This window comes from Rhamphochromis sp. 'chilingali' (genome assembly GCF_963969265.1).
Source record: "Rhamphochromis sp. 'chilingali' genome assembly, chromosome: 15".
Taxonomy (NCBI): Eukaryota; Metazoa; Chordata; class Actinopteri; order Cichliformes; family Cichlidae; genus Rhamphochromis; species Rhamphochromis sp. 'chilingali'.
The window spans coordinates 7,563,444-7,586,157 of record NC_137942.1 but is presented as its reverse complement, the minus strand read 5'-3'; the positions used below and the strand labels follow the sequence as shown (position 1 = coordinate 7,586,157).

General features: G+C 39.0%; 1 protein-coding gene across 2 annotated transcripts in view; it reads left to right on the top strand.

Annotated features, from left to right (window-relative positions):
* The first annotated feature begins 1,338 nt into the window (after positions 1-1,338).
* gjc1 (gap junction protein gamma 1) overlaps positions 1,339-22,714 on the top strand; it is a 45,005-nt gene continuing 23,629 nt past the window's right edge. For both annotated transcript variants that reach the window (XM_080904351.1, XM_080904352.1), the window contains exon 1: positions 1,339-2,068. The gene's annotated coding sequence lies outside the window, so the exon portion shown is untranslated. The remainder of the gene's footprint in view (positions 2,069-22,714) is intronic.

Sequence of the window (22,714 nt, the reverse complement as noted above, 5' to 3'; positions counted from 1 at the left end):
GGATTGATATCTGGTGACTGTGGAGGCCATTTGAGTACAGTGATCTAATTTTCATGTTCAAGAAACCAGACTAAGATGATTTCAGCTTTGTGACATGACCACCATAATTTACATGGTGGTCATAAAGGAGTGGTCATGGCAGATCCATGTTTTCATGCTGTTTAGTATAAATTCTGATCCTATTTAAATGTTGGAGCAGAAACTCAAACTTAGACCAGGCCACATTTTGAAGTTTTCTGTTGTCCAGGTCTTGTGAGCTCGGCTGCTGTAGCCCACTGGCTTCAAGGTTCAGCGTGTTGTACATTCAGAGATGCTCTGCATTCTCTGTAAATCCTCGAGATGGCTGTTTGGGAAAATCCCAGCAGATCAGCAGTTTCTGAAATACTCAGACCAGCCAGACTGACACCAACAGCCATGCCATGTTCAAAATAACATATGACATTGTCTCCTCATTCCGATGCTCAGTTAGAACTTAAGCAGGCCTTGTTGACCATGCCTGATTGCTTCCATGTGATTGGCTGATAGATTAGATTTGCACTGATGAGTAGAAAACATGTTATTTTTATTGCACTATGACAGGCTTGCAAAACAGAAAGAAGTATAATTACTATAAGTCATTAATGGAGCAAAATCAACTGTGAGGACTATTTGTTGTTTGTGAAAAATGGATAGAATTTTCCCCAAAGCCCATATTTTCCCAAATCACGGTCAAAATACATATTTTTTTTTTACCCTTCTATTAAATTTAATAGGTAATAAAAATATATTTCCAAAACCGAATCTGTAAATCTTCCACCCCAGTGTGCCAACAAAAATGAAACGATGCCTTTGAAACTGGGTTTATCTAATATTGCCCATATAAGTGTTCCAGAGTGACACACATTTTATTTATAATGCCTCATTGCCATACTAAGGAAATACACTTGCAGTACAATAGCACATTCCACCCCCCACCCCCCCGTCCCCGCCCCCAATATATCTGAGACCCCACCAGCGTCTTCCGTTAATTGTGGATAAGCAGATTAAGAACATAAACTCATGGCAATACTAATTTGAATAAATAAATAAGTATTACCTCTAACATTCCCAGTGCTTTTTTATAAAAATATATTAAATGTTGTATTCAAATGATACCATAGCAGATAATTATCCTATTGATTATTCCATTATAAAACAGCAGAAATACGCCGAGCCTCTAACTGTGATATCTGAACGGCTGCACCACAAACAAAGACTACAAGTACAAACTGCCCTTTCCTTAGGCAGATGTTTATGGACCCGAGATGTGTGACCTGTCGGGTACGCGCACTACCAAAGACACGTACGCGCAACATCGCTGCTCCCCTCCTGCAAAGATGGGTCTCCAAGCTTACAGTCAGAGACTCCAGCTGTCACTCATCGATATCCGCGTTCAGCTAATGTCAGACTGCATGTGGAAAACGGCGAAGGCTCCGTTCCCGATAAATACGAGACAAGGACACCGCTGGATGGAGGTGGACCTCCAGTGATCAACAGATCAGCAACTCCACTGTTCACTCCCCCTGTGAGGACAAGAAGAGGAACCCGAAAGACAACGCTGGAGCCAAATGGCACATGTGAGCCGCTGACGTATTTATTAGCAAATTCTCGAGCCGGTCATAGTGATATGGACAAACTAGCGCTGAAGATTTGGTTTTAAAAAGCCGATACAGCTGTTATCAGAGCTGGTGTGGGTTCGGTTCTTGTCAAGATGACCAGACTATTGTTTAGCATCGCTGTAATGGAATGGGCCCGCAGGAATTTTGGCACCGGTTTTACGCAACAGACCACATAGTTGAATCGACGTAGCTCGACCGAAGACAGAATAGCGTGGCTGGCATGGACAAAGACTGCTTACACATCTCGTAGTGATGCTCTGAGACTAAATTGAAACCCAATAGTGAAACATCCTGCTGGTTCCTCCCGAGAAGTGGAGCTGATAATCAACGGCGGGATTCAAGTTTGGACCTCACCAAGTCCAAAACGACCTTTCCCTCCCAAAAAACGGATCATCTTATATCTTAAAGCATCCTCACAGACTCGCATAGCGGTAAGAATACGCCTGTCAATTGCTGTAATAGTGTTACAGTGTCCCTCCTTTGTTCCTAAAGGGGCTAATTTAACCCAGCGGGCACCCTGCTAAGGTTGCTTGGGGGGTCATAGACGCACCATTTGGCACCATAACGCACAGAAGACGGTTTCAGCTTTTCGTTTCATTTCTGTTGGACCGAATCTCCTCTGTTGTTTGGCATGTGTAACAGAGTGGTCAAGGCCAAGCTGTGAGCAACAAGAAATCAACTTCTTTGTACAAGTGTGCTTTGGGGAAGGAGCTGCAAACGACACGTCTAATTAATATAAACTGTCAATTCAGAGACACATATCCGCACAACAGAAAACAAATATAGGTTAAAAATCCACGCTGTGTATGCTTTGAGAAACAAAACCAAACCCATTTATTCTCAAATCATATCAGCATGTAGATGATGTAGAGGGCGGTGCAGGGATTCTCCTCAGGGTTTCGTTAAATCCCGCAGGAGCTTTTGAGATTAGTTGAATCGCATGCAGATTCTATAATGGCATTATTGGTAAAATCTTTGTTTTGTATAATTAATGAATTGATTTCACAAGTATTGGACGTATATGTATAGCTTTTAGGAGGTTTGCATTGATTTAAATTTATGAATAGAATTTTGGCAACATTTGAATTATTTAAATTAGACCAAAAATGTTATCTGCATCAGTAAAGCTCATTATAATTCAGGTTTATTTCTTATGAAATGTGCTTAAACTAAAAGAATATAACAATAAGGTTGTTCATACCATTCCAGATGTAAATAACTGTGTATTTAAAAAATATATATTTTAATATAAAAAAAATCAATTCAAATCAGAATATAAAGACAGCAAATTAAAAAATAAATAAATACCTAAAAGCACTCCCCAGGTTTTTGTGAGTGTCTTTATCCGTGGTGCTCCATACCTACATATATTCGCTGATTCAGGGATTATTTCATAAATCCAGAAGTCAATATATCAAAAGTAACATTCCCACCACTTAAAGCTGAGAAGCAGCCAGCACCCAGCATTATTCACCATGATGAGAAACCCTTTCATTGTGCTGGACGTCTTTGAATTATGCCACATTGGCTTCTCTGTCGAGCATTTGTCAATGCCATACGAGCAGTGTCTCACATATGAGCCTCCATAATGAGTTTCTCCCCCTGTGCTTCAGAAAAATCCTCGCTATATGTGCAGCTATTGTGATGGATTTGGGATATGGCCAGTGAAAGAGCTTAGGGCTAGTGAGTGATGCTTACTTTGCACATAACATATGGATGCTATGTATTTATTTTGAATTTATTCCTTGGTAGGATTCTAAGAGCAACATGTCAACCTCCATTTGCCCTCCATTCTTTGTTCTATATTTCCATCAAGTAAATGCAGTTTTGGCATTTCACAGCCTTGCAAACTATAGATTTAATTAACATTTTCTGCATGTGAAACTACTCTGCAAGGCAGTCCATCTGTGCTGTTGGATTCTCCCCCCACCTTTTTACCCTTGTACCCCACTGGAGACCATTATTTAACTCTCACTGTGCAATGGGGGTGGAACCTACGCCAGTATGGGAGGAAGGGAAGGGAAGTCCACCCCTGTGTACTCCAGCACTGCGAGAAAGATGAGGAGCACATTCTCTTTGGCAGCAAGAAAATGCCCCATCAGTTAGTATCATGATGAATGCGTTACTGTCCTCTTTTTATATTCAATACAATGCTTTTTTGCATTATTTCACCCCTGGGGACACTAAAGAAACTCATGACCTGGCAGATATAAGTGATAAATTGTGCATGGATGTTTACTAAATGACCAGAAGATGTCCCAGAAAAGTTGGAGATATGTTACATTAGGTGTCTGGTAAGTTGATTTATCCAATCGATCAAAGCAAAAAAAAGAGAAAAATGCAAAAAAAAAAAAAAGCAAAAAAATGAAGTAAGAAAGAAGAAAAGTGCTGAGCCTTTACAGTAATCCCCCCAAAAATGTAACTTTAAGTCAAGTCCAGAAGAGACAAACAAAAGAAAAGAAAAAGACCAAGCAGGCTATCCGCTCTGCTGAAAAAGCATGTGATGATTTCCAAATCGCAAGATCAAAGCTTGAAATTTAGAGTGTACACTACAGAATGTCACGTACCTGAAATGAAAGAAATGCACTAGTTATTGAGGACGTGTTAAGCTTAAGCTTTGATTATATATGCATTAAAATATGTATATTTGAATGTACCTGTACAAATATGTACATATGTAAGAAACATTTTACCTTTGTAGCTGGTGGACGTGGGGCTATATTCCTAAATACTTTAAAGCTGCACATTTTAAAAGCTCCATGTGTAAAAAATGAAAAAGTTAATACATGTTATTAGTCGGATTGTTTCAGTTGAATGAGTCTATTCCTGTTGTTTGGCTCAGGACCAAGCCACAGGATACAGTGTATTAAATGTTCATGTATAGATCTCATTATGGCTTACTATGAATGGTCAGTACTGCAGTATAATGTAGAATGCATTAGCATTGTCTTCTTTCAATTTACAGTTAAAATTTAGTATGATGCTCCTTAATTAAAATGAAGATGCATTCAAGTTTCTTGAGCCTTTGTAGGACTTTTGACGAAAACAATATTTTGCATAGTTTGAGGATCACAGCTCAATGGCGGAGAAGTCAATAATAATTTTTTTCGGATTCAAAATAAAATCTTTGATGCCAATATTACTACACAAGAGTGGAAATGTAAGAAAAGTTTATAGATGTCAGTTGGATGTTTGAATCATAAAGAAGTGAAATATGTTTGCTTCCGAAAGTCTACATACATCTTATTGTATGATTCATTATCTGTTTTGTAAAATTTCACAATGTATTTTTATTCTATGAAACAGGTTAAAAATTAGCAAAACATGTTTTCTTGTATTAAGTTATTTTGCATTAGTTTGATGCTCCTGCCCATTTTAGGTTTGACACCACAGTATTACATACTACAGTATTACATGTCTGTGAAGGTTCTCAGTCATCCAGGTCATCGTAGTCAAAGGAGCTTGCAAAGAAAAGCATCTGGACTTCTTTAAGTTACTTGAAGATGTTTCACTTCTCATCCGAGAAGCTTCTTCAGTTCTAAGGTCACTCCTCCAGATGGTTTGAAAGAGGAGTGAAAGAAGCCATCTATGTCCACTGTGAGCGACCATCTTTGAACAGAGGCGGTGGTTTATGACACCAACTGTCTGCCATCTATAATCCAGTTTTGAGTTCCCTCCCCAGACGCCTTAACGCCCACTCACATCCTGGGCCATCTGACCTCAGGAATTCACATGATAAGGTGGGGCCAGGTTTCACAATGAGCTCACCTGAAACCCTGGCTGATTGGGACCCACACCCAGATCATCAGGGGGTCCTTTTGTCCCTCTGTGGGGGGATACTCCCACTAGGCTTATATCTGGGACTCTCCACCATTTGACCTTAGAACTGAAGAAGCTTCTCGGATGAGAGGTGAAACGTCTTCAAGTAACTTATAGAAGTCCAGACGCTTTTCTTTGCAAGCTCCTTTGACTACAGTATTACAGTGTATTTTGTTAGGCACCCAAGATAACAGCAACAATGAAGCCCTGCAACTCTTCAAATGTAAATAATAGCAGTAAAGAATCATTAATACAAAGTAGTTTTAAAACCATGAAATTCCTCTTTTAGTTTCCACCGCTGAAAACTGCCTTAATCTCTAAAATATATTATGTGTATCAAATTATCTACCTTTGTGCTGTTATTCGAACGTTATTTTACGATAATCACTTGCAACTAAATCAGCCGTCTGCAATTACCATAATTGTCAGCTGAAATATCTGCGGGATGTGTTTAAGTCAATTACATGCTTTATGGCAGCTATCTTGAATAAATGAAGTAATTCACTTCCTGCTTTTTCCAGTTCTTTCCTTCAGAATGTGTGATGTGGAGCCAGTACAGTAAGAGCTAAATTTTATGCTTTCAGCCACTACTTCAAAAAAACCTATCCCTACTTGCATATTAGAAGCAGGTGTTGTGCAGCACAAAACCGTCAGTCATCAAAACATGCAATGTTACTGGAACCTCAAAGAAAACTGTTTGAGTGACGAGGGAGTGCAGTGTAGTAGATAAAGTGGGAAAAATGTAGAGATGTTGGGAGATTCTTCGCCACTGCAGCGTCTCCTAACTGGCTTTGCCCAACATGAAACATCAAGGTATTATGTCTATATCTTGTTTAGCAGACGTGAGCACACAGGCAGGCTTAATCCTCAGAGTGCAGCACACTGAGGGAAAAGTGTCTTTATGCCTGCCAACTAGTCTGGATTCCCTCTGCTTGACACTGTGTACTCTGCTCTGCAATTTCTGGTTGCCAGTTCCTGTAAATGACTTTAAAGTAAGAGCAGAAGGAAGGTGGCTTGCTCTCTTTGTAATTACCGAGCGTTTAGAATTTTAAGAAGTCACCAAATGCAAATGATAGTTAGAGCAGAATGTGCGTTTTGCTGCATTACTTCCATGTTTGCTCTATAAATGCACATTTGTACTTTGTTTATAACTTGGCTGTCTTTGGTAGTACAGTTGGGATCTAATTTACGGATTTGCATGATGTGGTGGAAATGTTTCTGCAATGAGCAAATGATTCTGGGAGAATAATTTCATTTAGAAGATTTAGTGAAAATATTGAAATTTGTTTCACAACACTGATATAAAAATAACTGGTAACTAACTGCATCTGGTCTCTTAAGATAACTTTGAAGATTTTAATATGTTTTGCAAATACTTTTCGTTAAGCTAAACTAAACAGATTTTGACCTTCACGTGCTTCCCAAATTAAGTAAGTTCAGTGGTGAGATTATTGTAGTTTGATGTGTGCATGTGAGTGCAGTTGAGCATGCTCTGTGTCCTGCGTGCCTGATATTTAAGGGGAGACCTTAAATATTGGGCATCAAAGAGTAGGGGAGGGTTGTGCATGCTCTCTGTGACTCAGGATGACTCCTCTGGAAAACGAGCCCTGGAGTCGGCCCTGACCCCTCGCAGTTGTGTCGGTGCACGTGTCGCCGTGATGCCACAGCAGATCTCCGAATCTTTAGCTAAAAACAGGCGATGGGGAGTGTCTGATTTTGTCTAACAAAGGGAATCCTGAACACCAGGATTTTTGTGTCATCCTAGTTGTATTGCTGCAGCATGTCGTAGTCGTGCAATACATGTGTGCAGATCGCAAAGTCCCTGCAATGCAGTAGTGCTGTGTACTTTGATTTAAAACTGCAGTATTGCGATATAATTCTATGACACACTCTTTCCCTGTAGAGTTTGATTAATATGTTGATTAGTAAACAGGAAATTAAGTAGCAACAATTTTCATAAGTGGGCATTAATTCTAACTGTAGAATAACAAACTTAATTTATAAAGCAATTTCCCAATAAAGCTGCAAAGTGCTTCACAGAAAGAAAGTAAACACTTACAAAAACAACAAATAGGAGCAAAAAATAATATTAAAATATATATGCCATAAATCAAACATCTATAAAGCCCTTTCAATAAAAGAATTTTTAAAGTAGAATCTTTCAGGGAAATAAAGTTGCCATTCTGCTCTTAATTGGCAGATTGAAAACCAGCAGAATACTTTTAAAGATCAAGATAAATGCCCAGGTGGATAAGAGGTTAGTAGGTCTATGATGTATTCGGGAGCAAGGCCATTCAATATTTAATGATTCTTTTCAAATTAATGCTTTAAAATAATGAGTAGGATTTTATGAAGCAAAAAGCCAGTTCCGGGATCTCCATTGTGAGGATTTTTGACTTTTTCCCATTAACCCTCTCAAGGCAGGCGTTGCAGATTTGCAACAGTTAAAAACTAACAACCTGATTACCCCACATACATATTTTATGAGTTTTTTTTACTCAGAAGTACCACTAAAGGACTTGGTTGTGCATTAGCAACAAAAGGTTTAATTTGAGCCTGAGAGGGTTAAAATATAACTTCCATTTTTTGAGTGGAATAACTAATGGAATAACTAATAATTAGTCACAGCACTAACTAGGTATGTCAACAGCTTTAGCTTGTTGGATTTTATAGTTTTTGAAAGTGAATTTTTCTGCCATTCAATGTGATGTAAATGCTAAGAAGGAAGTAAATTTATTCAGCTTTAATTGAAATAAATGGCACAGTTACATCCTTAATTACTAGCACCCATTCCAGTATGACATATTCAAAACAGACCACAGGTAAAATCATTTATACTGATGTGAAACAGAGAAAACGAGTAAATGCCTCCTTGCAGAAGGCACAATAGGGGACATTTATTGTAAGAGAAGAAGATATAGACAGACAGAGAGAACCCCCCGTGAGTGTGGATGAAATTGGATGTCACTTTCACCTACCCAGCACTCATGAAGACATACGGGCAGTCCAGCAAATGAAAACAGTCGTGAGGGACCTTCCCACTGGGAATATCACTATGACATACTGGGATCAGCTTAGACATACATACCATGAGCCTGGAAACATACATGCAGATGTACCGAGACCTGCATGTACAGAGATGTTTGCGCTTCAGTCAGTGTTGCACATGCATATTCAAACTGATATGTCCTGCTCACGAATCTGTGTATGCTGACACATTTACATATGAGCATAGCTGTCATAGCCCAGGCTGTGATTCGGGGTGACAGGTCTTATGCCACTTCCCTCGGGTCATCGGAGGGGCGGAGTCACAACGTGACAGGGATGGGGGCAGAGAGATGTCTTTCATTCACTGTCACTCACCAATGACACAACCTTTCCTGTGGTTTACTCACATTCCCGGGTTCAGCAGTGATGAGGTAACGTTTGAGCTTCTGCACTGTGTGCTCATGTGACTCATACCTGTTGTTTTGGTTTTGTCTGCGGTTGCTCATCTTAATCTCCTCTTGTTGGTAAACTTGTATTAATGTAAAGTGTCAGTCTGACAATCATCAGAAGTTCTTTAGTATCTCAAATTATATATATGTGAAGGCATCTTTAATATATCTGACCAAACTCTCTTGGGTTTCTTTGCTTCCGATTATTAGAAATCTAACAATTACTGTGCCTGTGTATACTCTTAGTTGATTCATTAAATTTTTCTTTCAAAATTTTGGAAAATACCCATTATAACATTTTAAAGGCTGAGGGAATGTACCCAAAACAAAGAATTTAAATTAATCATCATATGTTTAAATATACTTGAAAAAAATATTGAAAAGCTCGACATTCTTCTTCTTCTTTGGAAAAAAGACTGAAATAAGTTTTTTGCAATTACCATAGAAAAATGTTATATTGAGTGTGTTTTAAACATGTTTTAGTTTGATAGAATGCAGGTTAATTTTAAGGAACATTTCTTTATGAGAATGAAAAGCTTGTAATGTTTTATCTTAAATTTTGTTTCAAAAATTGCCATGGTTCCCCCTAAGAGTAGTCAGTAAAGAGTACAGGAAGTATTGTGGCCTGGGGGACCTCTGACATCCCTCACATTACTCTCCTGTCTGTTCTTTTTAACCTTTTTACTCCCCATTTGAAATATCATTGTCTTGGGTGTAATATTTTTAAGGACAGATGTCATCCATGATAAGAAGAAATGAACATTAAATTCAAATAAACTTAAAATAATGTTATTTTGAAAAATGTATTAAATACACTTCAATCCATTAATTAAAGTAAGTGGGATCGATATTGAAAGAGTAAATGAAAACAAATTTCTGTGGGTAATGGCAGATGAGAGACTTAGTTGAAAAGCACACATTGTCAATTTTGAAGATTAAAGAAGCACTGTAATAATAAAAGGACATTGCATCTACTTTTTCTTCTTCTTCTTAAAAACGCACAGTTTGGATTTTTTACTATGAGTGTTGTTGGGATTATACAAATTGACTATTTTTACAGCTTGAGACATTTAAATATGCAGATCTCGTGAAATTCTGAACAACATAAATTTGTTCAGAGGAAAAAATAATGAACTACAGGGAAACATTCAAGGCATGCTTTCTACAAGAATAAGCATCTCTTATGTAAATGTATAAGGATAGGATTAAAATGAATGTAGATAATAACAGGTAATGTAAAGGTTAAATTTAAGGACTGTTGATGTGACTTTTCTTCAGTAAAATTCTTTGCATGGCGTTTATACTGTTTCCTCTGCATGAAGTGATCTCATTTTTTTCCAAGACCAACATGAAAAACAGTCATTGATATGATAAACTATCATTGCACTCAGATGAACCCTAAATACTACCTCAGTGAATGAGTTTTTGCTATATCTAAAAATAGCCATGTACTATTTCAGTGTATAACTCATCTTCTTCATGTGCTTTGTTAAAATAAAATCTAAAAATCACACAAATGCATTTAATGTCCTTTATTTTATAAATAATACAAAATTATTTTGTGTACAATAGACAGTTTCCCATTCAATGAAAAAATACAAAATACCACAATGATTAAAATCATGTTTTTTTAATTAAATTTGGCAGAGCTGTATTTGAGGTTTCACAGAATGGGTTCAATGATGTCATCGTTATCAATTCTAATACATCAGCTCTAATCTACAGATTTGAATAAGTTCAAATTTATTCTAGTTTTCAGATGTCACTCTGACCTGGTGATGGAATTGTGGCCTCACAATGTTACAGCTGGATCTGACTAAATCTGGATGTGTTTCAGGTCAAAAGAAAAAGAAAAAAAAACGAGCCCTGGACAGTCACACAGGCCCAGAGACCGGTTGACAAAAACGGTGTATTTCAAACAGTTGCAATTGGTTGCTTGTAGTAACTGTAAAAAGTGATTGCTAAAGCTCCGTTCACACAGGTAAGCGATTCCCTGGTCACAAGGAAAAAGTGCTTATTCCACGAACAGTCGGCAAGTGGCTGCTGTACTGTTTATTGCTGGCAGTCACCAGTATGAAATTCCTATAAAGAGAAATATATCTCGCTGCATCCAAAATGTGCTTATGATTACTTTGGTTGCCAGCATACTCCCGCAAACTCCCATAGTTTTGTAGAAGGTTCTGACTTATGTGTAAACAGTCGCAAACTGCTCGACATGTGTTTGTGAAACTTAAAGAAGTGCAATGCAAAAAAGAAACTGAGAATGTTGACCTTCAAAATAAAAGTTGTGTCTTAATTCAAAAGAGACAGCTTTTCCTTTAAAGGCAAACATTCTCTGTCTCCAGTTTACATTTAACGGTGAATTTACATTGAAATTGTTTCACTACAGCTGAAAAATAGGTGAGGCACCCTTTGTTATTTTGGATAATTTGGGAAATCCTAAAAAAAACCCTCATTTTTGACCCAAAAGGTCACTGATATCAGATTTTGGAGGGCCATAATAATCAAAATCAAAGTTTTCATAGCAAACGCACATACGGTTACACTAGAAGCCTGTTTTTCAGCCATGTGATCACATAATGCTGTTAAACATTATCAGCACAGGTGCAGTGAAGGAGGGCACACATATTTTTTAATGAAACACACAGAGTTACCTTTATTATCTGAGCAAACACATGCAAGTCATCAGCAGAATGCCACTACAACTGTGGAGAGCATGTTAGGGGATCTGTGCCACAGAGCTGCACATGGCAAAAGGCATGCGCTGATGTGACCGTAAGCGCTCACGCCCGATTGGCTCAGCTGGGGCAGCCACGGCTGGGTGATGTCCCCCTCGCTCTCTGTCACAGGCGGAGCTAAACAGAGCAGCCAGGTTCACAGACCGCGGCCGAAACCCTGTCACTGCCTTGCCTGGCAGACTCTGCCACACTCTGAGAGGCACACACACACACACACACACACACACACACACACACACACACACACACACACACAAACACAGGCTAAAATGAGATGAAAGCTAGATGCAGGGCAGACTGCATGAAGTGCGATATGTAAGACGTTTTTTTTATTTTTTTGTTGCCTGCATGTGTAGTCTTAATGATTTATCCACAATAACCCTGTGAACATATTACTTCAATTTCATCCCACGCCTTCTTTTCACAATACCCCTGAAGGTCACCACCTCCATTACTGGGTCACAAAGCTCATAATCATTAGCTGCTGATAGACTCACTGAGGTGTCTCCAATCATCATTCATGAAATGCCTTTATTGATGCATTCTTACATTATAAAAACCTCCAGCTCCGTCTTTTTCTTTAACGTGTTTGAAACATAAACCAGAATAGTGTCCCTTTGATTTACTTTTAAAGGAATTTTGTTGAATTGAACAACTGCAGGGGGTTACACTAATAAAAAGATAGAAAGAGACAAGCTAACACTGGGTTATTTTTAGCCACTGTTCCATATACAACATGTTCCTCCTGACACAAAGATGCTCTGGGGTCATGTTCAGTGTTTATACAGCCTCCAATGGAGATGTCATACCTAAGACTAACTGGATTATTGGTTAAAACTCAGACAGAGGAAAGTAGGTTTTGAAAATATGCTGCAACCTGACTCCTGGCTTCCTCTAATACCTGTGAATATATATTCATAATGACTGGTGTTTTCTGCTAATCTTTTACAGACCATGTGGATCAGGTAAGTAATGATAGAAACTTTCTGTCCTGTCTTCTGTCCCGTTTCGTTAACCAGTTAAATCATGAGAAACTCTTCTTGATTTTTGGAGTATGTTTTATTGCTAGACTGTGATAGCACCACAGAACTTCTACTTACATTCAGATACTTTACAGTTGTGTGAGGAAAGCCCCACACACAACCTCTCAGCTTCTTCTTGTCTGCATCATTTTTGGGCACCAAAACACCGAGTCTTTTTTTCCTCCACTTTCTTGTTACATCACCCACACGTGACGTGTCTTCCAGGACATTCCTGTCCCGTCCTTTCCTCTCTGTGTCTTCTCCTGGAGTCATGTTTAAACAAAGTAACATTCATACATGAGTGGGTTTCTATGACTACGAGGCCCCAGGATTTTTTGAGCCGTAGACCACCATGGTGTGATGGGTATAGGAAAAAGCCCAAAGGCGAGCACAGATGCTCTCGTGCTACTAGTGTTGCCTTGATAATAGCCTTATGGGCTAAAATTTGAGACTCCACATCTAAAATGAAAGAAAAAAAAAAGGAAAAAGCTGATTCACTTGACAGAAGTGCTTAAGGCCTAACTTTAAATAGCTCATTGCAATTTCTGTTTCCTCTTCTTCTGTTTTTTTTTTTTTTTGTCCTTCTGTTGGACATAGGACTGTCTTTAACTCTTATGAAGCCTTAGGGCGGCCTGTTTAAATAAAGGGTAACTCAGGTGAAGATCATGTTTGTTCGAAATGATAATGATTTAGTAAATGCATGCGCAGACGGCAGGGAGAGCAACATCAGTTTCCTCGACTGGAACAGTGCAGTACTTTCTGGATTTTATCACAGCTCCTGTCTCCAGCTTGGTGTGGGAAAAGATGAGCAGTCTAGAACCAGCTGTCTGCTCAAACCTCCAGAAGTAGTTCCCCTTAAGGTTTGAAAAAACATAATCCTTTATGTATGTACACATTCTTATTTGTGTTGTCTTTAGACTTGTAATCCCCACAGTTTCAGATTTGGCACATTTTGCATTACCACGATAGCAGCAGACAGCATAGTTTAGGACTGCTGCAGACAAAACAAGCCATTTCCACCCTGAAGGGGTCCCTGCACTGAAGCCAGTTTGTATCTGTTATTAGAGATACACATTGTGACCTTCTACAAATGGCATTTCTAGAGGGGTGCAGAGTGTGGCACGTTCAGTTAAGAGGCTGAATAGTACTAATATGATTCAAGTAGATACAGCTTTGTTATGCTTTAATTATGTTCGATCAATTTTGATGGAAATACAGATGAGACGATTGCATCAGGACTATATGATTTTAGTGATAATATAACGCCATTCAAAACAGAGATTACCCTAAGCTACTTGTGCAAATGCTGACATTGCTATACAAAGCTTTGATGGTGTTTAAAGTTTCCATGACTATAACAGCTTATATAAAAACAGGCAATAATAGGTCACCTCTAAGTGACATTGGTGAGTTGGCATGATAGTGTTTTCCTATGGCTCCTTTAATGAGAAGCAGATTGAGCCAGATGTTGCATTAGCATTAACAATCATAATTAGCAGGTGGACATCTGAATGCACACAATCACACACACTCATATAAAGAGAAAAATCAGAAAATACACTGTGTTGTTACTGCCCATAATAAACAGCTATAAAAACTTATCTAGAGAGTATTGTCTATGTATGAGTAGAAATCAAAACAACTTTGGTCTGTAACCCTTCTTACGTTTTGCACTCATCTTTACTTTATCGCTTATTATACCAGGAGCCGTTCATAGCACTAACAAGAAGAGACTTGATTCTGTTTACTTTATTCTTGATGTAGATACAAACATTGGGTTGTGTGGTCTTCAGAGTGATGAAGGAGATTTCATTAGGCCTTTGGTGGTTGTATAAGCAGGGTGCCTAGTCTGTGAGGTACCCTGAAGGATTTGCCTTAGGCAATAATGTATTTATGGAGTTAATATTTTTGGCTTAAAAAATATATTTTTCTTGAGCCACTCCTTAATAAGACACTTCTTTTTATAGGTTTACATACACATGTAACCTCAAAAGACCAATTTCTGAGGGTATAAAAACTGTTACTCTATTATTTTCTCTGTCCTTTCCCCCTTTTCCTCTTGTTGGGTAATTGTCGTTCGATAGTATCCACACTGTAGCTGTGAATGCAGGCTTTTCTTCTTTTACTCCTGGGTTTTAGATCCAATATCAGTGAGAGCACGATCAATTATTTTGCACAACCAGACCTGTCAGTTAACATGGCAAGCCCGATTGCATCATTAAACTTGTATTGGAACAAGTGTAACTGCAGGCAAGAACATATTGCTGGAATAGGGCTCGTTTTGTTCCCCTTTCCTTTCAGTATGTTTCCTTCTCAGCTCTCCAATCCTCTTATGCCTTTTCAGTCTTTTCTCTTCTCCCCCCTTCTGCATCCATAAAGTGTTTTGTAGGAAATTTGATTGCCAAGTTCCGTTTACATTCACCCACCATCTGCTGAAATTGGCTGCAACTGTGAATCATTTCTTAATATTGGCAGCTTTGCATTGACTTGCCTCCTTATTTTTCCTCCATTTCATCTTTTCCCAATGTCTGGCATGCTTTGACCTATTAGTAGTGAGCAAAAACAACTGTCCAATCCGTAACTCTCAATAAAAGACAGCTCACAGGAAGAACACTTGAACCATAAGTGGTTGGACTGTAGAGATAAAAGTTTTTTACTGGGAGTATATGCTAGCAGATCACACATGAAGTATGAAACTGTCTGCTTTTGAAGTGGTGCAGTCAATATTTTTCCAGCGAGTGATTCAAAGAACTCATTGATATTCATATAACACATTAAAACTACAGTTTGTTGGTTTTTTTTTTACAACAAATCCATACTTAACTTTATTTTATTTATGTTATTTATGCTTAACATTTATATCATCGGTAGAGGATAGAGGATACAATTTGTGCTACTCTGTTACTATGTCACATGTAATATTACTTCCCTGAAAATACTATAAACCGCTGGGAAGCTTCATTTATCAAAAACATCACCTTTGAAACTCTTGATCTCATTTGTTTACATTTTTTAACAAAGCTAAAGTTGTACAATCAAGTACAACATTACAAGTACAACTATTATAAGATGCAGTTGAGTAGAAGTGGAAAGTAGAATCAAAAATGTAACTAAAGTTAACTCAAGGAAAGTAAAGAAAGCAATTACCAGAAGTACAGCCCTTCAGTAAATACTTTGGTATGCTTAAGTGCCACATCAGCATGCTAATATCCTTACACAATATTAATATGTGCCTGTTTAATGGCTTCTGCGTGCTATATGCCCACTATCTTAGATTACCAAATGTGCTAATGCTAAACAAACTAATCACAAAGTAGTGCCCTGTTATAAACCTTTGGTTAGAGTCATGTAGTTAAAACTCAATGTACTGAGTGAAATTGTAATCGGTTGTATATGGATGCTGCTATTGCATGTCATTAATTTTATCCGCTCCCTCCTATAGATTGCGCTCCTCTTTCCAGCTTCTTTCCCCCCTTTATCCTCAACCCAAGGTTTCAACTGTTCACGGTCTCTTTGTTTTAAAAGAGGTTTTCCTTCCCCACAGTCATAAAGTGCTCGCTCACACCTGACCGTTTTCTCTGGAGGTTCTTTGGCTTACATTATGAAGTGCTTTGAAATGACTATTATGAACTGGTACTGTATAAATAAAATGGAGTGTTACTTAATGTAACGCCATCATTAAGTCTTGAATGTGAAGGAGTGTCTGACAAATTTAGAGTTCTCGATCCTGTAGAGATTGAGATGCTTCAGATTGGATCATAGTGGCTTATTAAAAACCGACCAAGAGGCCAACATTGCCATAGCTACATCTGCACTGGTATCTTGGGAACAATTAAGGTCATTGCCACTCACCGTTACACATTTACCTCTTGGGTCTCACCTGTTAATTTGGTATTTACAGTGACCCGAGTGTCACTGTGTGGTGGCAGTTTGTGAAGGATTTTTTAGTTTGAACTCTATTTCAACTCTGTCTCTGAGTGTTATCCTTTGATAAACCTTGGCCCTTCCTTTACTCCTCAAGGAAAATACAGTGACAGTGGAGTGATCGCATCCATGGTGCAGTCAGATGAAAGTGAATGAAGGCTGATGAATGCTGTGACACTGACAGAGACTTGTTATCTAGATATTAAAGTATAATAACTTGAAAAATCCGTGTCCTCTGCCAGTCAGTTTCCCAGTGCTGGCCTGTTATATTTATGACTGATGTCTTCTGGATTTGTCAGATGAAACAGGAACAGGGTCAGAGTTTTGTGTTCAAATGTTTTGGCTGGCTGGTGCATCCTTGAGCAAGACACTTGACCTCTAACAGCTCCTAGCACAGGGTGAAGTATTGCCTCGAAGCAAACAAGTCATGAAGAGAGAAGATGCAGGGGGAAAGCAAGAGATCAGTATTCAGGGCTTACGAAAGTAATTCTAAGATTTATTATCAAATTTAATTATTAGAAAATTAAGATGAATTAAGGATTTCTGTTCAAAAGCTATTTTAAAACACTGAAGATGTTGGTAGTCATTCAGTATTCTGGCTGCACACCACAGGTGGCAAGATTATCGGTGTTAACTAAATAATTTATTCTAACAGAAGATTCAGTTGCAGATTATCAAGGGTCCGTGTCATTAACTTAACCCAAATAAAATCTTAATGAGAGCACTGGGAGCTCCTCTATGCATCGTGTGTGCACATGCTCCCATGCATGTTTGTGAATGCACTCACATTTATGCCACCGTGAACCCTGAATGCAGCGGGATCCCTCCTCCTTTCTCCACACAAACTGAGCCAAAATCATCATCTCGGCGTTCAGTCACTGTGATGGCAAGGATGTCTCTACTTATCTGCAGTAAACAAATTCAACCGTGGCTGGCAGTGGCATTTGGCCTCTGTGTGCTCTCCTTCCTGGCAGCATGTGTGAGTGGAGCTGCTGCAACTGGAGCAACAGAGGATCCTGAAGCCGACGGTTTCTCCTCTAACGTGTCTGATTTAAACAGTGCGGCGCCGCAGGCTGAAAGTCACATTTCATTAAACAATGCTAATTAATTTTTGCGGGAAGTCATGCGTGTTTCAAACTGATTGACTCATTGTCACACCCTAAATAGATGAAGCATTAACGGTCCACCACATGTGATGCTTTGAGTGTCAATTTCACGCCAGCTGTAGGGGTGGAAGTTATGGTCTTAATGTTTGTAAAGTCAAATTTTGGGTATTAAGAAAAGGGTAGCTTCATAGGGCCGCTGCTAATCAGTCACTCATTACTGTTGTTGCATTGTAATAATCCTCTGGGACCTGTTTGTGCTTTATGTTCCATTAACAGCGAGTCTGTCATCTGTATGGAGAGCGCTGACAGAGTTAGCTCTGACAGCAGGGGGGCGGATGAGCGCTGTTGGCAGGTATCAGGTCTGCTTTGGCTCGAGACAATGAGCTTCATGGTGAATCTGGGCTTCTGCACAGGAGCAGCCTAATGCTCTTAAGACTCCCTTCATCTCATTCCCTCTTTCCCGCTTTACCTTGCTTAACCCATATGTCTTTTCCCCATGCATTCCCACTATCATTCCTCTAAGGTCAGTGTAGCTGAGCTCAGGGACCCATTATTCATGGTCAGTCATAAGCCAGCTCTTTAATCATATGACAGAGTGCAAGAAATCAGTTTCATCAATAAGTGGAGAATTTGTGCTTTCTGTGTGTGTGCATGTTTGTGTGTGGTAATTGACCCTTGTGTTGCAGTTGGCATATCTTTTTGCACTGTGGTGGATTATTCCTGTCTCCCTGGGCTTGTTAGTGGTTTGTTTCACATCGGTTCCATGTCACACTGAAAGCACACAAAGCCCCGCGTGGATAAGAGCGCGATAGTGTGTCTGCTCTGGGTTCCATCGACACAAAAAAAAGAAGTTAAGAAAAAAAAGAAAAAGCCATAGCTAATTGACATTAAAACGGCATCATTTCAGCCTCATTTGTTCCTGAAAAACCTCAAGGCAATTTGTCTCCAGCAAAAAAAGTTAAGTTAATTGCTGCTTCTTTTATGCTTTTTGTGTGCATAGCTAAAGGCTTTGTTATCCCTCAACGATGCAACTTGTGGCTGACATCAAAATGAAACATTTTACAAAACAAGAAAGAGCTAGTGTGCCTCCATTTTCCTACTGCAGTGTCTGCTTTAAAAAAAAATATCATAGCGCAGCCATTACTATTAAAATGTTGCCTTGAATCACGGTCCTCTGTGATGGTACAGCACAGAAAAGAACGATGGAAGAATCCCCTCATGAAAACAACATTTGATTTTGACAACTTTACATTCCCCACTAATATACAATGGCAAATGTGTACTCACCAGCCACTTTATTAGGTATGCTGTTCAGTGGCTCGTTAATGCAAATATCTAATCAGCCAAGTAGACATGGCTAACAAGACCAGCTGAAGTTCAACTGAGCTTCAGAATGCCGCTTTCAGAGTCACTTACTTTGAAAGAAAATGGAGAAGGCATGGGTTTTGGTGCCTGATGGGCTTGTAAGAGTATTTTAGAAACTGCTGATCTAATAGGATTTTCCCACACAACCAGAGAATTACAGCGAATGGGCCGAGTGGGTGAAAACACCTTGTTGAGGCCAGAGATGAGAGGAGAATGGACAGTCTGCTTCGAGCTAATAGGAAAACAGTAGTAACTCAAATAAACACGTCTTACAACGAAAGAATAAGAAAGCATTTCTGACCTTGAAGTAAATGCACTATGGCAGCAGAAGACCACACCTAGTGCCACTTCTATTAGCTAAGAACAGCAAACTGAGGTTACAATTCACAAACACTCGCCAGAAGTGGTCAGCATATTTCTCGCACCTTATTGAATCTATGCCACTGAGAATCAAGGCAGTTCTAAAGGTAAAAGAGGGTCCAGCCCACTGCTAGCAAAATGTAGTTAGCAAAGTTTCCAGTGAGTGTACATTAGAGAGATAGAAACAAATGAACACACTGTTTCATACCACTCTCCACTTTTATTTGAAATCTTAATTTACCAACGCAGCAGAGAAAAAGGAAATATTGCCCTTGTGAAGCAGGTGGCATTTAAGGAGTCCCCTACATAGTTAGCATCTGGAAAAAACAACAGCTCTATACTCTTTTCTAAACTTCAATCACATTTGATTGAGTGAATGGTTTATAAGGATTAGGAGGTGGGCTGAATATTAGAATAAATAAGGATCCATAATGGGTCCAGAGGGAAAGTGTCTCAGTGAGCTTCAGCCACACCGTCCCTCTGTGCTAGCTGAAAGAGAAGGAGAAACAGTGTTTAGAGGAAGGGCTTTGAGTATTACCAAGCAGGTAAGTGAAGGAGAATTAATATGACATGTGGTGTTGTTCCAAAATTTAAGTTGTAATAACCTGATTTAATACTTTCTATATCTGTAACACGTTTGGCTGTCAGATTAATAAAAATCTCTAGCATGATGTATTTTTTCTTCTTAGCCAATCAGCTTGTGAAACCAATAAAAAAATAGAAAGAAACCTTATTACTAGCATAGAGTGGACTTGAAAAGAGAAGACTTGCTGGCTAATTCTCAACTTTGGAGTTGGAATCCCCTAAAGGAAAACAGGAGGTGGCAGGAGGTGAACTTAGATTTGTGATTGCTGTTGTTAAGTTGCGCAGAGCAAATGCAAGTGCAGCACAGATACCCAATAAATGTTGAAGAAGTCCAAATCATTTAGAATTGCACCTGGATTCTTGTGCTCTAATATTAAAGCTGATTCACCAAATTGATCGATTTGTTTTTATCTTATGGGATTACACACTACACTAAATGTCTTTTGCAAACATTCTTCAGACATAGTGAAACAAGCAAACTGGATATTTTTTGGGCTTTAGGAAACGGTGACATGTTTTTTTTTCTAATAATATATGATTTAAGGAAAAAGTGTTTTTTTTAAAGGAATTTATTTAAATAATTCATAGTTGAAGAGGCACATCACATGTAAAGTCAAATTTGGACTCTAGTGTGAATGCAGCTTTTTTCTAAACTTGTAGTATAATTAAATTGTCTATATAAGGGGCTGTTGGCTTCACGTGGCCTCAGACTAATGGAATAAGCCATTATGCAAATCAAGCAGTGTATCTGATATGTAGGAAGCGAGAGTCAGTCCTTATGGTTCTTGATGGATGATGAAGAGAAGGAAGTGGAAGAGGGGGGGATGGAGATGGCAAACAGCAGGAAGAGTGACTGTATTGGGATTTGTGGGGGTGGGCAGTGAGATAGAGCGGATTGTGGGGGAAGGAAACACTAGTCAGCCAAGTCCTTGCATTTCATTTATTATAATACCTCTATACTGTGAGCCAGCCTTTGAGTAAGCTTCATTTTTTTGCTGTCTGTGCATTGGCACTGACTGGGATGTTGCATGAGAGCGTTGTCTCTGCTCAGCTCTCAGTGCCATGAGCTGAAACAGGGGACTCCATTCATGCGCTCTGATTTTGTCTCATTAGCCTGTGGTTACCATAGTGGCTCCATAGTGTAGTAGCTTACAACGAGTGAAAGAGTCTCAGTTTGGATCTAGGAGGAGACATAAATCCCTTTGAGTTGCATCATCTCGCAAATCTGGCAAATCCAACATGCAGAGTTACCCACTGTGGCGGCCCCTTGTGAACACAGGTGGAACCTAAAGTATCTTAGACTGTGGGTGCCATATGTGCTGAGCTGCCTTTATGCATTTGTATGTTGTTTCTATAGAATAAGAGAATTTACATTGCTGGAAGTGTTTTCCAATTTATCATATTTGTAAACTGGACATATGTCAGCAACCATTATTTTTTAAGATGGCAGACAGATGATAGCAACGAATCAGGGAAGGCGGGAGGAGCTGGTGTACTCGTTTCAATTTCTGTCAAGATTTTGCCGCCCTCTGGTCAAGAGTTTTGAAATTGACCCTTGTGTTCCCCTTGTCCAAAAAGCCTACTTTAGCTCTTGATCCGGAAGAGTGGTTTTTGTTTTTCCTTTCACACTGATGTCAAATTACAAGCAGCAGAGAGGGAACAAGTGTGTTTGAAACACACCATCAGAGCTCTCCTCTGGTTCATCTCCATCACCATTCTGCTCTTTGTTCCTATCAGTCTTTCAGACAGCAGAATGGCCCCTACAGTATAGACCGAGGCTGAAAGCTGCAGCTGCTGCACACACTGAGCAGAGGCGAGGGACAGCACTCCCCCAGTTACTACACACACACACACACACACGGATGGAGGAGAGAGCTGCTCCTCCCTGTTTGTCTGATGTTTTGCTTTGCTTTAATAGCAAGACTGATGCCATTTAAAACTTTCGCTTCATTTCACTCAATGCAAATCCAGCTGCATTAGTGGGTTGCCAAAGTCCTTCACTGACATAGGACAGTACATGCAGTGGCTCTACACAGCCAGCTCAACCTAATTAGTCCTAATGTTAGTTAAAAAAAAGTACAGCTATGCAGAGACTTTTTTTTTGCATATGACTAAAATCTATATTTAAAAATACCTTTCTTGCCCCCAGAATTATATTACATAATTTTAAATACATCACATCTACCACGTCCTGAATAAAGAATCATTAGTGTGTGAAATTAGCAGGGATTTTTTTTCTTGCTGTTTGTTTTTCAACCAGACAAACAAAACTGAACATAAAAAACAAACAAAAAAAAGCTGTCTTCTAAGACCTTTTCCCCTATGTGCACATTTTGACAGTTGTTCAAGGTGACAAGTAATATTTATAATAGTTACTTTTAATAGAAATGATATCAACACTTAAATAAAAAAGAAAAAAACACTGACACTTAAAATGTTTGAGCAACTTTGCTGATTTTGTTAAAAGTTTAAAATGTTCTTATCATTGTCACACAACTTTGGATTTGAGGACCCAAATACAGACTACAGGGGAAAAAAGCCCCAAAAGTCAAAGTCTAAACATGAGGAGCCAAGGACGAAATGGAATACAAACTTGGGCCCAGCTCCAGAAGACAGGTTCAACAAAGCCTGAGTCTAATCCTTGGTGGAAAACTCTTAGTTTTCAGTTGCAGAAAAGCTGGAAAAATGAAGCCATCATCACTGGATTTCTGATAGCATTCA